Source organism: Pseudophryne corroboree, chromosome 6, assembly GCF_028390025.1.
Source record: "Pseudophryne corroboree isolate aPseCor3 chromosome 6, aPseCor3.hap2, whole genome shotgun sequence".
NCBI lineage: Eukaryota > Metazoa > Chordata > Amphibia > Anura > Myobatrachidae > Pseudophryne > Pseudophryne corroboree.
This window is the reverse complement of record NC_086449.1, coordinates 774,565,742-774,585,941: the sequence shown is the minus strand read 5'-3', so window position 1 is coordinate 774,585,941 and position 20,200 is coordinate 774,565,742. Positions and strand designations below refer to the sequence as shown.

Below are 20,200 nucleotides of genomic sequence, written 5' to 3'. Positions count from 1 at the left end.
AAGGGGGGTGTCTGGGTGCTGTAGTGTATGGGAGGAGTGTCTGGGTGCTGTAGTGTATGGGAGGGGTGTATGGGTGCTGTAGTGTATGAGGGGGGTGTCTGGGTGCTGTAGTGTATGAGGAGGGGTGTATGGGTGCTGTAGTGTATGGGTGGGGTTGTCTGGGTGCTGTAGTGTATGTGGGTGCTGTAGTGTATGAGGGGGTGTCTGGGTGCTGAAGTGTATGTGGGTGCTGTAGTGTATGAGGGGGTGTCTGGGTGCTGTAGTGTATGAGGAGGGGTGTCTGGGTGCTGTAGTGTATGAGGAGGGGTGTATGGGTGCTGTAGTGTATGAGGAGGGGTGTATGGGTGCTGTAGTGTATGAGGAGGGGTGTATGGGTGCTGTAGTGTATGGGTGGGGTTGTCTGGGTGCTGTAGTGTATGTGGGTGCTGTAGTGTATGAGGGGGTGTCTGGGTGCTGTAGTGTATGAGGGGGTGTCTGGGTGCTGTAGTGTATGTGGGTGCTGTAGTGTATGAGGGGGTATCTGGGTGCTGTAGTGTATGTGGGTGCTGTAGTGTATGAGGGGGTGTCTGGGTGCTGTAGTGTATGAGGGGGTGTCTGGGTGCTGTAGTGTATGTGGGTGCTGTAGTGTATGAGGGGGTGTCTGGGTGCTGTAGTGTATGAGGGGGGGAGTGTCTGGGTTCAATAGTGTATGTGGGGGGTGTCTGCATGTTGAGGGGGAGTTGTTGCTGCAGAGGTGTTAGTGCTGGGTATGAGAGGGAGTGTCTTAGTGCTGCTGGGGTGTTGGTAATGAATGTGTGCTTGTGTAGGTGGGGGGCAACAACCACTATTTTGCCTCCATATTTGTAAAAGGGCACAAATCTATAGTTTGCTGGGGGGCGTCGTATACCCTGGCACCGTCCCTCCACCCACCCCCTGTACCATTTAGGCCAAGGGTGGGCAAACTACGGCCCGCGGGCCACATGCGGCCCGTGAACTGATCCTGCCCGGCCCGCATCAGTGTGCAATGACAAGCGCTCCAACTGGCTGAGCTGCTTGTCATTGCACTGCATTACCTCTGAGCCGTGGGCGCTGCCGAGTAAGCCTGGTCATGTTGGGTACAGCCGGCCAGATTACCTGTGATATCAGGCGCCGTTGGGGGTGGAGCTAAAGGCAGAGTGGCAGCGTGGATGCGGGCGGCGTGTGGCGGGCAGTTTGAACACAGTGCTGTGCCTGTGCTGCTGCATATCTGGACTCGGGGAAGAGCACCTAAGTAAGGTACATGTTTGGATGGCTGGTGGCAACGGGACCTGCCTGGCAAAGGGACAGGGGTGCCCAGTGTGGGGGTGCCAGGGTGGGGGCAGCTGGCAATTCTGTCCAGGGAGGGAAGCTGGTAACTTTGTCTGGGGAGGGGAGCTGATTATTTTGTCCACGGAGGGAGGAAATGAGAGTGAAGATAACTGTAAAAAGTTTTTTTTTTAAATTATCATTATTATTATTAAATGTGATTGTTAGCAAGTGGTGTTTTGACACCTGACTATTCAATGTCGGTGGCAGTAGGGAATGCACTTAAAGCATAATCTGCGATAAGTACCCTGCTGGAGCCACATTGTTTTGTGTGCGGCCCTCGATATTCACTCGAAAGTGTTAAGTGGCCCCCCAGCTGAAATAATTGCCCACCCCTGATTTAGGCATTGCTGCAGAAGAGGAGCAGCCAGCAAGGTAGACGGCAGACAAGCAGAAGAGTATGGGGGCATTGACATCATGGTGGCTGCGGCAGGACTTAAGAGTCGGGAGCAGCAGGATGATCTAGGCACCCCTGGAAGGGTTTGTGGTAGATATTTACAGAATCGGGGGGGGGGGGGGGGGGGGGCCCAAAGCATATTGTTGCACCTGGGCCCACCACTCTCTGGTTCCGCCACTGATCACTGGAATTATATGGCAGTACCACTGGACATATACAGCAATATCACTGGACTGGATTTATACGGCAGTGCCACTGGACTTATACGGCAGTACTACTGGACATATACAGCGTTATCACTGAACTTATATGGCAGTATCACTGGACTGGATTTATACGCCAGTACCACTGGATTTATACAGCAGTACCACTGGACATATACAGCAGTATCACTAGAATTATATGGCAGTACCACTGGACATATACGGCAGTATCACTGGACTGGATTTAGACGGTAGTACCACTGGACTTATACGGCAGTATCACTGGATTTATACGGCAGTATCACTGGATTTATATGGCAGTATCACTGGATTTATATGGCATTACCACTGGACAAATACGGTAGTATCACTGGACTGGATTTATATGACAATACCACTGGACATATACGGCTGTATCACTGGATTTATATGGCAGTACCACTGGACATATACGGCAGTATCACTGGACTTATACGGCAGTACCACTGGACTTATACGGCAGTACCACTGGACTGGATTTATAAGGCAGTACCACTGGACATATACGGCAGTATCACTGAACTTATACAGCAGTATCACTGGACTGGATTTATACGCCAGTACCGCTGGATTTATACAGCAGTACCACTGGACATACTGTATACGGCAGTATCACTGGAATTATATATCACTGGAATTATATGGCAGTACCACTGGACATATACAACAATATCACTGGACTGGATTTGTACGGCAGTAGCATTGGATTTATATGGCAGTACCACTGGACATATTCGGCAGTATCACTGAATTTACATGGCAGTATCACTGGACTAAATTTATACGCCAGTACCACTGGATTTATACGGCAGACCACTGGACATATACGGCAGTATCACTGGAATTATACGGCAGTACCACTGGACATATACGGCAGTACCACTGGACTGGATTTATACGGCAGTACCACTGGACTTATACGGTAGTATCACTGGACTGGATTTATATGGCAGTACCACTGGACATATACGGCAGTATCACTGGATTTATATGGCAGTACCACTGGACTTGATTTATAAGGCAGTACCACTGGACTTATAGGCCAGTACCACTGTAATTATATGACAGTATCACTGGAATTATATGGCAGTACCACTGGAATTATATGGCAGTACCACTGGAATTATATGGCAGTACCACTGGAATTATATGGCAGTACCACTGGAATTATGCGGCAGTATCACTGGAATTATATTGCAGTATCACTGGAGTTATACGGCAGTACCAATGGATTTACATGGCAGTACCACTGGATTTATACGGCCGTACCACTGGACTTATATGGCATTACCACTGGACTGGATTTATACGGCAGTACCACTGGATTTATACGGCAGTACCACTAGACTTATACGGCAGTACCATTGGAATTATACAGCAGTATCACTGGATTTATACACCAGTACCACTGGAATTATACGGCAGTATCACTGGAATTATACGGCAGTATCACTGGAATTATACGGCAGTATCACTGGAATTATACGGCAGTACCACTGGAATTATATGGCAGTACCACTGGACTGGATTTATATGGCAGTATCACTGGATTTATATGGCAATACCACTGGACTGGATTTATACGGCAGTATCACTGGACTTATATGGCAGTACCACTGGACTTATATGGCAGTACCACTGGACTGGATTTATACGGCAGTATCACTGGATTTATATGGCAGTACCGCTGGACTTATACACCAGTACCACTGGACTTATACGGCAGTATCACTGGACTTATACGGCAGTACCACTGGACTGGATTTATACAGCAGTATCACTGGATTTATTCGGCAGTACCACTGGACTTATACAGCAGTACCACTGGACTTATACGGCAGTACCAGTGGAATTATATGGCAGTGTCACTGGATTTATACAGCGTATCACTGGACTTATACGGCAGTACCACTGGACATATACAGCGGTATCACTGAACTTATATGGCAGTATTACTGAACTGGATTTATACGCCAGTACCACTGGATTTATACAGCAGTACCACTGGATATATACGGCAGTATCACTTGAATTATATGGTAGTACCTCTGGACATATACAGCAATATCACTGGACTGGATTTATACGGCAGTATCACTGGATTTATATGGCAGTATCACTGGATTTATATGGCAGTATCACTGGATTTATATGGCATTACCACTGGACAAATACGGTAGTATCACTGGACTGGATTTATATGACAATACCACTGGACATATACGGCTGTTTCACTGGATTTATATGGCAGTACCACTGGACATATACGGCAGTATCACTGGACTTATACGGCAGTACCACTAGACTGGATTTATAAGGCAGTACCACTGGACATATACGGCAGTATCACTGAACTTATACAGCAGTATCACTGGACTGGATTTATACGCCAGTACCGCTGGATTTATACAGCAGTACCACTGGACATACTGTATACGGCAGTATCACACTGGAATTATATATCACTGGAATTATATGGCAGTACCACTGGACATATACAGCAATATCACTGGACTGGATTTGTACGGCAGTAGCATTGGATTTATACGGCAGTACCACTGGACATATTCGGCAGTACCACTGAATTTACATGGCAGTATCACTGGACTAGATTTATACGCCAGTACCACTGGATTTATACGGCAGACCACTGGACATATACGGCAGTATCACTGGAATTATATGGCAGTACCACTGGACATATACGGCAGTATCACTGGACTGGATTTATACGGCAGTACCACTGGACTTATACGGTAGTATCACTGGACTGGATTTATATGGCAGTACCACTGGACATATACGGCAGTATCACTGGATTTATATGGCAGTACCACTGGACATATACAGCAGTATCACTGTACTTATACGGCAGTACCACTGGACTGGATTTATAAGGCAGTACCACTGTAATTATATGACAGTACCACTGGAATTATATGACAGTACCACTGGAATTATATGGCAGTACCACTGGAATTATGCGGCAGTATCACTGGAATTATATTGCAGTATCACTGGAGTTATACGGCAGTACCAATGGATTTACATGGCAGTACCACTGGATTTATACGGCCGTACCACTGGACTTATATGGCATTACCACTGGACTAGATTTATACGGCAGTACCACTGGATTTATACGGCAGTACCACTAGACTTATACGGCAGTACCACTGGATTTATACACCAGTACCACTGGAATTATACGGCAGTATCACTGGAATTATACGGCAGTATCACTGGAATTATACGGCAGTACCACTGGAATTATACGGCAGTACCACTGGAATTATACGGCAGTACCACTGGAGTTATATGGCAGTACCACTGGACTGGATTTATATGGCAGTATCACTGGATTTATATGGCAGTACCACTGGACTTATATGGCAGTACCACTGGACTGGATTTATACGGCAGTATCACTGGACTTATATGGCAGTACCACTGGACTTATATGGCAGTACCACTGGACTGGATTTATATGGCAGTACCGCTGGACTTATACACCAGTACCACTGGACTTATACGGCAGTATCACTGGACTTATACGGCAGTATCACTGGACTGGATTTATACAGCAGTATCACTGGATTTATACGGCAGTACCACTGGACTTATACAGCAGTACCATTGGACTTATACGGCAGTACCAGTGGAATTATATGGCAGTGTCACTGGATTTATACAGCGTATCACTGGAATTATACGGCAGTATCAATGGACTTATACGGCAGTACCACTGGACTTATACGGCAGTACCATTGGACTTATTCGGCAGTACCACTAGACTTATTCGTCAGTACCACTGGAATTATACGGCAGTATCACTGGATTTATACTGGCGTATCACTGGAATTATACGGCAGTACCACTGGAATTATACGGCAGTACCACTGGACTGGATTTATACGCCAGTATCACTGGATTTATACGGCAGTACCACTGACTGGATTTATACGGCAGTATAACTGGACTTATACGGCAGTACCACTGGACTTATACGGCAGTACCATTGGACTGGATTTATACGGCAGTACCACTGGACTTATACGGCAGTATCACTAGACTTATATGGCAGTACCACTGGACTAGATTTATATGCCAGTACCACTGGATTTATACGGCAGTATCACTGGACTTATACGGCAGTACCACAGGACATATATGGCAGTATCACTGGACTGGATTTAGACGGTAGTACCACTGGACTTATACGGCAGTATCACTGGATTTATACAGCAGTATCACTGGATTTATACACCAGTACCACTGGAATTATACGGCAGTATCACTGGAATTATACGGCAGTATCACTGGAATTATACGGCAGTATCACTGGAATTATACGGCAGTACCACTGGAATTATATGGCAGTACCACTGGACTGGATTTATATGGCAGTATCACTGGATTTATATGGCAATACCACTGGACTGGATTTATACGGCAGTATCACTGGACTTATATGGCAGTACCACTGGACTTATATGGCAGTACCACTGGACTGGATTTATACGGCAGTATCACTGGATTTATATGGCAGTACCGCTGGACTTATACACCAGTACCACTGGACTTATACGGCAGTATCACTGGACTTATACGGCAGTACCACTGGACTGGATTTATACAGCAGTATCACTGGATTTATTCGGCAGTACCACTGGACTTATACAGCAGTACCATTGGACTTATATGGCAGTACCACTGGACTTATACGGCAGTACCAGTGGAATTATATGGCAGTGTCACTGGATTTATACAGCGTATCACTGGACTTATACGGCAGTACCACTGGACATATACAGCGGTATCACTGAACTTATATGGCAGTATTACTGAACTGGATTTATACGCCAGTACCACTGGATTTATACAGCAGTACCACTGGATATATACGGCAGTATCACTTGAATTATATGGTAGTACCACTGGACATATACAGCAATATCACTGGACTGGATTTATACGGCAGTATCACTGGATTTATATGGCAGTATCACTGGATTTATATGGCAGTATCACTGGATTTATATGGCATTACCACTGGACAAATACGGTAGTATCACTGGACTGGATTTATATGACAATACCACTGGACATATACGGCTGTTTCACTGGATTTATATGGCAGTACCACTGGACATATACGGCAGTATCACTGGACTTATACGGCAGTACCACTAGACTGGATTTATAAGGCAGTACCACTGGACATATACGGCAGTATCACTGAACTTATACAGCAGTATCACTGGACTGGATTTATACGCCAGTACCGCTGGATTTATACAGCAGTACCACTGGACATACTGTATACGGCAGTATCACACTGGAATTATATATCACTGGAATTATATGGCAGTACCACTGGACATATACAGCAATATCACTGGACTGGATTTGTACGGCAGTAGCATTGGATTTATACGGCAGTACCACTGGACATATTCGGCAGTACCACTGAATTTACATGGCAGTATCACTGGACTAGATTTATACGCCAGTACCACTGGATTTATACGGCAGACCACTGGACATATACGGCAGTATCACTGGAATTATATGGCAGTACCACTGGACATATACGGCAGTATCACTGGACTGGATTTATACGGCAGTACCACTGGACTTATACGGTAGTATCACTGGACTGGATTTATATGGCAGTACCACTGGACATATACGGCAGTATCACTGGATTTATATGGCAGTACCACTGGACATATACAGCAGTATCACTGTACTTATACGGCAGTACCACTGGACTGGATTTATAAGGCAGTACCACTGTAATTATATGACAGTACCACTGGAATTATATGACAGTACCACTGGAATTATATGGCAGTACCACTGGAATTATGCGGCAGTATCACTGGAATTATATTGCAGTATCACTGGAGTTATACGGCAGTACCAATGGATTTACATGGCAGTACCACTGGATTTATACGGCCGTACCACTGGACTTATATGGCATTACCACTGGACTAGATTTATACGGCAGTACCACTGGATTTATACGGCAGTACCACTAGAATTATACGGCAGTACCATTGGAATTATACAGCAGTACCACTGGATTTATACACCAGTACCACTGGAATTATACGGCAGTATCACTGGAATTATACGGCAGTATCACTGGAATTATACGGCAGTATCACTGGAATTATACGGCAGTACCACTGGAATTATACGGCAGTACCACTGGAATTATACGGCAGTACCACTGGAATTATACGGCAGTACCACTGGAGTTATATGGCAGTACCACTGGACTGGATTTATATGGCAGTATCACTGGATTTATATGGCAGTACCACTGGACTTATATGGCAGTACCACTGGACTGGATTTATACGGCAGTATCACTGGACTTATATGGCAGTACCACTGGACTTATATGGCAGTACCACTGTACTGGATTTATACGGCAGTATCACTGGATTTATATGGCAGTACCGCTGGACTTATACACCAGTACCACTGGACTTATACGGCAGTATCACTGGACTTATACGGCAGTATCACTGGACTGGATTTATACAGCAGTATCACTGGATTTATACGGCAGTACCACTGGACTTATACAGCAGTACCATTGGACTTATACGGCAGTACCAGTGGAATTATATGGCAGTGTCACTGGATTTATACAGCGTATCACTGGAATTATACGGCAGTATCAATGGACTTATACGGCAGTACCACTGGACTTATACGGCAGTACCATTGGATTTATTCGGCAGTACCACTAGACTTATTCGTCAGTACCACTGGAATTATACGGCAGTATCACTGGATTTATACTGGCGTATCACTGGAATTATACGGCAGTACCACTGGAATTATACGGCAGTACCACTGGACTGGATTTATACGCCAGTATCACTGGATTTATACGGCAGTACCACTGGACTTATACGGCAGTACCATTGGACTGGATTTATACGGCAGTACCACTGGACTTATACGGCAGTATCACTAGACTTATATGGCAGTACCACTGGACTAGATTTATATGCCAGTACCACTGGATTTATACGGCAGTATCACTGGACTTATACGGCAGTACCACTGGACATATATGGCAGTATCACTGGACTGGATTTAGACGGTAGTACCACTGGACTTATACGGCAGTATCACTGGATTTATACGGCAGTATCACTGGATTTATACGGCAGTATCACTGGATTTATATGGCAGTATCACTGGATTTATATGGCATTACCACTGGACAAATACGGTAGTATCACTGGACTGGATTTATATGACAATACCACTGGACATATACGGCTGTATCACTGGATTTATATGGCAGTACCACTGGACATATACGGCAGTATCACTGGACTTATACGGCAGTACCACTGGACTTATACGGCAGTACCACTGGACTGGATTTATAAGGCAGTACCACTGGACATATACGGCAGTATCACTGAACTTATACAGCAGTATCACTGGACTGGATTTATACGCCAGTACCGCTGGATTTATACAGCAGTACCACTGGACATACTGTATACGGCAGTATCAATGGAATTATATGGCAGTACCACTGGACATATACAGAAATATCACTGGACTGGATTTGAACGGCAGTAGCATTGGATTTATACGGCAGTACCACTGGACATATACGGCAGTATCACTGAACTTACATGGCAGTATCACTGGACTAGATTTATACGCCAGTACCACTGGATTTATACGGCAGACCACTGGACATATACGGCAGTATCACTGGAATTATATGGCAGTACCACTGGACATATACGGCAGTATCACTGGACTGGATTTATACGGCAGTACCACTGGACTTATACGGTAGTATCACTGGACTGGATTTATATGGCAGTACCACTGGACATATACGGCAGTATCACTGGATTTATATGGCAGTACCACTGGACATATACAGCAGTATCGCTGTACTTATACGGCAGTACCACTGGACTGGATTTATAAGGCAGTACCACTGGACTTATAGGCCAGTACCACTGTAATTATATGACAGTATCACTGTAATTATATGGCAGTACCACTGGAATTATATGGCAGTACCACTGGAATTATGCGGCAGTATCACTGGAATTATATTGCAGTATCACTGGAGTTATACGGCAGTACCAGTGGATTTACATGGCAGTACCACTGGATTTATACGGCCGTACCACTGGACTTATATGGCATTACCACTGGACTAGATTTATACGGCAGTACCACTGGATTTATACGGCAGTACCACTGGACTTATACGGCAGTACCATTGGAATTATACTGCAGTATCACTGGATTTATACACCAGTACCACTGGAATTATACGGCAGTATCACTGGAATTATACGGCAGTACCACTGGAGTTATATGGCAGTACCACTGGACTGGATTTATATGGCAGTATCACTGGATTTATATGGCAGTACCACTGGACTTATATGGCAGTACCACTGGACTGGATTTATACGGCAGTATCACTGGACTTATATGGCAGTACCACTGGACTGGATTTATACGGCAGTATCACTGGATTTATATGGCAGTACCGCTGGACTTATACACCAGTACCACTGGACTTATACGGCCGTATCACTGGACTTATATGGCAGTACCACTGGACTGGATTTATACAGCAGTATCACTGGATTTATACGGCAGTACCACTGGACTTATACAGCAGTACCATTGGACTTATATGGCAGTACCACTGGACTTATACGGCAGTACCAGTGGAATTATATGGCAGTGTCACTGGATTTATACAGCGTATCACTGGAATTATACGGCAGTATCAATGGACTTATACGGCAGTACCACTGGACTTATACGGCAGTACCACTGGACTTATTCGGAAGTACCACTAGACTTATTCGTCAGTACCACTGGAATTATACGGCAGTATCACTGGATTTATACTGGCGTATCACTGGAATTATACGGCAGTACCACTGGAATTATACGGCAGTACCACTGGAATTATACGGCAGTACCACTGGACTGGATTTATACGCCAGTATCACTGGATTTATACGGCAGTACCACTGACTGGATTTATACGGCAGTATAACTGGACTTATACGGCGGTACCACTGGACTTATACGGCAGTACCATTGGACTGGATTTATACGGCAGTACCACTGGACTTATACGGCAGTATCACTAGACTTATATGGCAATACCACTGGACTAGATTTATACGCCAGTACCACTGGATTTATACGCCAGTACCACTGGATTTATACGGCAGTATCACTGGACTTATACGGCAGTACCACTGGACATATATGGCAGTATCACTGGACTGGATTTAGACGGTAGTACCACTGGACTTATACGGCAGTATCACTGGATTTATACGGCAGTATCACTGGATTTATATGGCAGTATCACTGGATTTATATGGCATTACCACTGGACAAATACGGTAGTATCACTGGACTGGATTTATATGACAATACCACTGGACATATACGGCTGTATCACTGGATTTATATGGCAGTACCACTGGACATATACGGCAGTATCACTGGACATATACGGCAGTACCACTGGACATATACGGCAGTACCACTGGACTGGATTTATAAGGCAGTACCACTGGACATATACGGCAGTATCACTGAACTTATACAGCAGTATCACTGGACTGGATTTATACGCCAGTACCGCTGGATTTATACAGCAGTACCACTGGACATACTGTATACGGCAGTATCACTGGAATTATATGGCAGTACCACTGGACATATACAGCAATATCACTGGACTGGATTTGTACGGCAGTAGCATTGGATTTATACGGCAGTACCACTGGACATATACGGCAGTATCACTGGACTAGATTTATACGCCAGTACCACTGGATTTATACGGCAGACCACTGGACATATACGGCAGTATCACTGGAATTATATGGCAGTACCACTGGACATATACGGCAGTATCCCTGGACTGGATTTATACGGCAGTACCACTGGACATATACAGCAGTATCGCTGTACTTATACGGCAGTACCACTGGACTGGATTTATAAGGCAGTACCACTGGACTTATAGGCCAGTACCACTGTAATTATATGACAGTATCACTGGAATTATATGGCAGTACCACTGGAATTATATGGCAGTACCACTGGAATTATGCGGCAGTATCACTGGAATTATATTGCAGTATCACTGGAATTATACGGCAGTACCAATGGATTTACATGGCAGTACCACTGGATTTATACGGCCGTACCACTGGACTTATATGGCATTACCACTGGACTGGATTTATACGGCAGTACCACTGGATTTATACGGCAGTACCACTAGACTTATACGGCAGTACCATTGGAATTATACAGCAGTGTCACTGGATTTATACACCAGTACCACTGGAATTATACGGCAGTATCACTGGAATTATACGGCAGTACCACTGGAGTTATATGGCAGTACCACTGGACTATATTTATATGGCAGTATCACTGGATTTATATGGCAATACCACTGGACTGGATTTATACGGCAGTATCACTGGACTTATATGGCAGTACCACTGGACTTATATGGCAGTACCACTGGACTGGATTTATATGGCAGTACCGCTGGACTTATACACCAGTACCACTGGACTTATACGGCAGTATCACTGGACTTATACGGCAGTACCACTGGACTTATACGGCAGTACCACTGGACTTATACGGCAGTGTCACTGGACTTATACGGCAGTGTCACTGGACTTATACGGCAGTGTCACTGGACTTATACGGCAGTGTCACTGGACTTATACGGCAGTGTCACTGGACTTATACGGCAGTGTCACTGGACTTATACGGCAGTGTCACTGGACTTATACGGCAGTGTCACTGGACTTATACGGCAGTGTCACTGGACTTATACGGCAGTGTCACTGGACTTATACGGCAGTGTCACTGGACTTATGCGGCAGTGTCACTGGACTTATGCGGCAGTGTCACTGGACTTATGCGGCAGTGTCACTGGACTTATGCGGCAGTGTCACTGGACTTATGCGGCAGTGTCACTGGACTTATGCGGCAGTGTCACTGGACTTATGCGGCAGTACCACTGGACTTATACGGCAGTACCACTGGACTTATACGGCAGTACCACTGGACTTATACGGCAGTACCACTGGACTTATACGGCAGTACCACTGGATTTATACTGGCATATCACTGGAATTATACGGCAGTACCACTGGAATTATACGGCAGTACCACTGGACTGGATTTATACGCCAGTATCACTGGATTTATACGGCAGTACCACTGACTGGATTTATACGGCAGTATAACTGGACTTATACGGCAGTACCACTGGACTTATACGGCAGTACCATTGGACTGGATTTATACGGCAGTACCACTGGACTTATACGGCAGTATCACTAGACTTATATGGCAGTACCACTGGACTATATTTATACGCCAGTACCACTGGATTTATACGGCAGTATCACTGGACTTATACGGCAGTACCACTGGACATATATGGCAGTATCACTGGACATATACAGCAGTACCACTGGACATATACAGTAGCACAGGGACACCGCCACTGGACTGATGCAGGACAACACAGCACCACTGCAATGGACTGGACTTATACAGCAGCACTGGACATATGGCAGCAGAGGACACCATCACTGTGACTGGACTGATGCAGCACAAGACACTACCACTGGACTGGTGCAGCACAACACAGCACCACTGGACTGGGCTTATACAGCAGCACTGGACATATGGCAGCAGAGGACACCACCACTGTGACTGGACTGATGCAGGATAAGACACTACACTGAACTGAGCAGCACAAGACAGCACTGGAATCGCCACCCCACTTTCCCTCCCGCACAGACACTGAGGACGGAGACACGTTCTCTCGCTACATTGTAAAATGCCGGAGTGAAAATGGCGGTGACGCGTGGCTCCTTTTATTTTTAACCCATCCCGGCGAGAATCCAACAGCAGGATGATGACATTTTGCCTCGCTCTTGTTTTTTAATACCGCATTCAGATCGCATATGCCGGATCCCACCTGGTAAAAGAAACGTGTCCTTACCGGGTGGGATCCGGCATTTGCGCTCCTTTGCTGGCTTTCCGACCCGGCAATAAACCGGGTCAGTTGCCATAGCAGCGGGGGGGCGCAGCAGCAGCAGGGGCGGGAGTGGAGGCGGCGCTGGGAGATGAGCTCATCTCCTGCGCCGCCTCTCCCTATGCTGTGAATGGGAACCGTGTCGCATCGACGCGGCTCCCATTCACACTGCACCTGACCCGGTATTCAACCCGGGTATAATCCTTCTTTTATACCGGGTTGAATTACCGGGTCAGACGACACGCTAATTCTCGGAAAGTGCTTTCACATCGCACACTGATCCGTGTCGACACGGCAATATGCCGTGTCGATACCGGGTTATTTGTGCGATGTGAAAGGGGTATGAGTCAGGCGGGAAAATCAGAGGCGGGCTCGGATCCGGGCTCGGGACGTGAAGTACGGTAGGGTTCGGCTCTCTGAGAACCGAACCCGCTCATCTCTTATGATAATGAACATCCCAGCTAAAGGACATATAAGCCCTTATTTATCAATGAGTGATAAATTTCACTGTGAGTGATAAATTGCACCAGCCAATCAGCTCCTAACTGACATGTTACAGACTGTGTTTGAAAATTGACAGTTATGAGCTGATTGGCTGGTGCAATTTATCACTCACAGTGAAATGTATCACTCATTGATAAATAAGGGCAATAATTTGTTTCTGCAGTTGCATGGACAGAGAAAAAAAAAATCCAGCAGTCGTAAGTCCATAATGCAGATGCAACAGCTGTTATGTATGTCTCTACAAAATATAACATTATGGTCATTGGGCGTGGTACCCATTCACTGCTGTTCTGCTATGTGTAATTACCCTTACTGAGTATCCAATGCAGGCATGTCCAAACTGCGGCCCTCCAGCTGTTGAGAAACTACACATCCCAGCATGCCCTGGCACAGCTTTAGCATTCTCTGACAGCAAAACTGTGTCAGGGCATGCTGGGATATGTAGTTTCACAACAGCTGGAGGGACGCAGTTTGGACATGCCTGATCTAGTGTTTCAAGGTTAATGTTCTTAATATTTTCTGTTTTCATGTTTGCAAGCCGCAGTGCAAATAACTTTGTATATCTTAAAATCAACATCTGCTATATACAAAGTTTATTTAGGAAAAAAGTTTCCCTTGTGGTCTAATTTTAAAAAGCACGCCTGTCCCCCAACCCCCAATCTCCAGAAAAGATGTATTGTTCCTTTAAGCTAGGCCTGGCCAACCTGTGGCTCTCCAGCTGTTGTGAAACTACAAGTCCCAGCATGCCCTGTAACAGTTTTGCTATTAGGAAATGCTATAACTGCAGCAGGGCATGCTGGGATGTGCAGTTTCACAACAGCTGAAGAGCCACAGGTTGGCCAGGCCTTTCTCTGATAAAAATGCATGTTTCCTAAGGCTTCTCCGTATTTATCAAAGGGTTACCTCGACAAGTCTATCAAACACTTACCCTGCTGGGTATATTAAAAGAGTTTTTACCCGCTGGATAAAATATTTGCCGGGTTTCTCAAACTTTACTATGGCAATACCAACACATACTAAATGAAAAAAAATTTACTTTATTTAAACAATGCTTTTTTTTTTGTAATGTGAATTGGAATCAATATATTAGAATTATTTTTTAACAAGTGGAATTGTGTATGTGTGAGGCAGCAAAGCCTCCAATATTTTACACTAAAAAAAAAGGTACAAATTAGGAAAAGGGGTGTGGCCACGGGTGAAGTGGGCGTAGTCACGCCCCCTTTCCTATACTTTCAATGGAGATTTAGTGAGTAAAAAATCGGTACAAAGCCCTTTTTGGCCGGTACAGACCATAAAACAACAGTACTCTACCGGCCAAAAGGTACAGTTGGAGGGTATGCACACATTGTGCACAGGGCCGGGTTAAGTCCATAATAGGCCTTCTGTGAAAAGGGAAGGAGCTGTAACCAGAGCTTTAATACAAAAAATGATCCCAACCTCGTGCGCATATGCTTCAGCAGCCTAGTCCCAGTGTATGAGGTATCACCAAACACCTCCACCAATACTCCACAAACCAGAAAAAAACGCTGTTTCAGGGCGCTACATATAAATGTTTACCAATCCACCACATACAGAATATATGGTTACTACTTGTTCCTTTCATCAGACGTTTTCTCTTGAATGTTTCCCGATGTCATACATAAAGGAAAGAGAAAAGAGAAACTCCCATAGTGTGATACTGGTATATTCACTGATGAATTCTATATTCCTGGAAGTTCATAAACTCTTACCAAAAGAAATGGTCTACAAATTATGCAGACAATAACGCAAATGGTATCAAATGATGTTGTAAAAGACGTATAAAATCCACATCACGGTTTAATATAACAGTTAAAACAGTACAAACAGATAGGGGTAGGATTGGTCTCTCACCAAAACTTATTGTCTGCCAAACAAACAGACAAAAAAGCATGAGTACAAATCCACAGGCGTCCCCGGGTAGATGGTAAGTACAAAGAGAGTCTCCAGCCTCCAACCCACGTCCTCCTCACCGACGCGTTTCAAAACCTACAGGTTTATTTTTCAAGGCATGAGGACTCTATCCACACCGGCAGGTTTATAAACCCCTGCCAATTATCCATAAAAAAATTCCTAATACCAGACATAGATCTTCCTATCCAGCTAACATCCTATAATAAACATACATCTCAGATAGTGTCTACTTCATGTTTTTATTATTTCTCTCCCCCACTCCTCCGGTTTAAAGCTCTCACAGGTGTATCATTAGCGATGGTTCCTCCACTTCCGCCCAGGACTCGGCGTGCGTTCCATCAACCGGAAGTCCACATCGCGTCACTAGCCCTGGATCCTTCACTTCCGCCCCGGCCGCGGTACGCATTCCATCTACCGGAAATCCACATTTGCGTCATATCCGGTGACGTATTTCCGCTTTTTCAGAGTCATACTTAATCAAGGGGGATATACAGCTCCTTGCTAATAAAGAGGTAACATCAGTGCTTCTAATGCTTTTTTCAACTCTTTTCAAACCATACATTTTTTTATGTGTTTAATGTCGCACTGATGTACATCTCTAAAGTGCATGGACTGAGCGTGAGATTCCAATCCTTTCCGAATATTGCGCAGGTGTTCACTTAATCTAACTTTTAATGGACGTGTAGTGCGACCAATATAGAACTTGTTACAGCTACATTCAACTCCATATACAGTATTACGTTAGTGGAGTGGCACATAACAAAGTCCTTAATGGTCCATTTTTTTCCATTTATCTCTACTTCCGACTTCTTTTTAACAAAGTTGTTTTAACCATTTTACACCCCATGCATATCCCACATCTGTGGAACCCCACCGTTAGAACACTAGAGTTTTTAGGTGAGCTTGGATGCAGACTTTTTACTAACTTTGTCTTTAGGTTAGGAGCTCTTCTAAATATACACCTAGGTTTCTCTGGTAATTCCTCCCCTATTATGGGGTCTTTGTATTTTCCACTTATAGCCAATATAACATTGTGATCCACAACAACATGGCTCCTTGTTACTATTAAGGATGGGACCTAGAGAAAATGGCCCCTATATGAATTGAAGTCATCAGTTACAGCGGCTGTATATCCCCCTTGATTAAGTATGACTCCGAAAAAGCGGAAATACGTCACCGGATATGACGCGAATGTGGATTTCCGGTAGATGGAATGCGTACCGCGGCCGGGGCGGAAGTGAAGGATCCAGGGCTAGTGACGCGATGTGGACTTCCGGTTGATGGAACGCACGCCGAGTCCTGGGCGGAAGTGGAGGAACCATCGCTAATGATACACCTGTGAGAGCTTTAAACCGGAGGAGTGGGGGAGAGAAATAATAAAAACATGAAGTAGACACTATCTGAGATGTATGTTTATTATAGGATGTTAGCTGGATAGGAAGATCTATGTCTGGTATTAGGAATTTTTTTATGGATAATTGGCAGGGGTTTATAAACCTGCCGGTGTGGATAGAGTCCTCATGCCTTGAAAAATAAACCTGTAGGTTTTGAAACGCGTCGGTGAGGAGGACGTGGGTTGGAGGCTGGAGACTCTCTTTGTACTTACCATCTACCCGGGGACGCCTTTGGATTTGTACTCATGCTTTTTTGTCTGTTTGTTTGGCAGACAATAAGTTTTGGTGAGAGACCAATCCTACCCCTATCTGTTTGTACTGTTTTAACTGTTATATTAAACCGTGATGTGGATTTTATACGTCTTTTACAACATCATTTGATACCATTTGCGTTATTGTCTGCATAATTTGTAGACCATTTCTTTTGGTAAGAGTTTATGAACTTCCAGGAATATAGAATTCATCAGTGAATATACCAGTATCACACTATGGGAGTTTCTCTTTTCTCTTTCCTTTATGTATGACATCGGGAAACATTCAAGAGAAAACGTCTGATGAAAGGAACAAGTAGTAACCATATATTCTGTATGTGGTGGATTGGTAAACATTTATATGTAGCGCCCTGAAACAGTGTTTTTTTCTGGTTTGTAACCAGAGCTGTGTGGGTGTGGCCAGCTCTGTGTGTGTGTTTGCGTGCGTGCGCAGGGGAGTCGATAGGGGGGGGACGGTACTAATTACCCAGGCCCAGGTCCCCTCCCCTTAACTGGCAGCAGCCGCTGTTCTCCTCAGCCCAGCACACACTGCTGTTTGCTGGGTTTCACTGTGGCCAGGGATTTGCTTCAAAATCTAAGGGTGCACGGTCACGCCTCCTGTGAATAGGCCACACCCCCTGAAAAGTACCTGGGCCCAGCCAGGCTCTCTACTGCCGTGTGTGTGCGTGTGTGTGTGCGTGTGTGTGTGTGTGTGTGTGTGTGTGTATGTGTACACACCCTCTACTCTATTAGCTACGATGCCTTCTTAAATTTTGTAAAAAAGTAAAAAAAATGTATGAGAGAAATAGACCCGCCCAGATTAAGGTTTGTGGGGGCTCCTACCAATAAAATTGACAATATGGGTTTCCGGATGATAAATGACACCCAAAAAACTTTAAGATCTGTGTTGACCCTTTGACCCTGGCGGCCTTTTCTACTGTCTACCTTTTCCAGGTTGACCTGTTGACCCCGTTGACCTTTTGACCCTGTCGACCTACTGCATGACCCCAACCTATTGACTGGCTATCAAATTACTGTAGATCTTTAATACCACACCCACCAATATGGCGGCTGGTGATCAGGGCTGGGTTGAGGTTTGTGGAAGTAAGGAACTTGTGGAGGCCTCTACAAATAATATTGTGATAAGTGAGGCTATTAAAAAGTATACCATGTAAATTCTCCAAGCACCACAAATTGTTAAACACACTGTAGTGTCCCCAGTTCACATTATGCCACAGTGCCCCCATGATGGCGATAAAGCTATGTGTTGGGAGTCCCAGTGTGCGGGGGGCCCTTGGCAACAGCCCCACCTACCCTGTTGTTAAACAGGCACTAGAAATAGAAATACAAGTTTGAATACATTCTACTTATGGCTAGCAGGGTGGCTGGTCATCCTGTTGTCACGATGATGGGCCTATCTTTATTTGGGGGCCTGGGGCTGCAGTCCCCCTGATTGTGCAATTTCAGCAGCAATGACCGGCAACACAGTAAGATGTCTCTAAGATGCTCCAGGGTCATTTTAATGATAAATTAACTGACTTTATTGCTTTTACATTTAATGTGCATTTCCCGATTCCTAGAATCTCATATACCCTTTCATACAGTCTGAGGCGGGTCGCACCCGGGAGCCTGACTCGGGAGCTCCCAGTGTGCGACCCGCCTCAGTACCCCCTTTCACACCGCAGACTGAACCCGGCAATATGCCGGGCTGGTGACGTCGGCGGTGACACGGCGTGGGCGGTGCTGGGAGATCACATGATCTCCAAATGCCGCCCGTCCATACACTGTGAACGGGAAACGGGTTGCACTGACCCGGCTCCCGTTCATACCACACAGCGAGACGGGTTGAACACACGTTCAACCCTGCTCGCTAGCAGGGTTGAAATACCGGGTCTCTCAACCCGGTATATTGCCCCTGGAACCTTTCACACCGCACAGGAACACGGGTTATGCGTGCTCATGTGCCAATAACCGGTGTTCAAAGCTCCTGGTGTGAAAGGGGTAATAGACATTTTTAGAAATCTGTTTGACCT

The 20,200-nt window shown here is 45.2% G+C and overlaps 1 protein-coding gene across 2 annotated transcripts in view; it reads right to left on the bottom strand.

Moving 5' to 3' along the window:
- LOC134933470 (platelet-derived growth factor receptor-like protein) overlaps positions 1–20,200 on the bottom strand; it is a 97,778-nt gene that overhangs the window by 30,550 nt on the left and 47,028 nt on the right. The gene's annotated exons all lie outside the window — the stretch shown is intronic.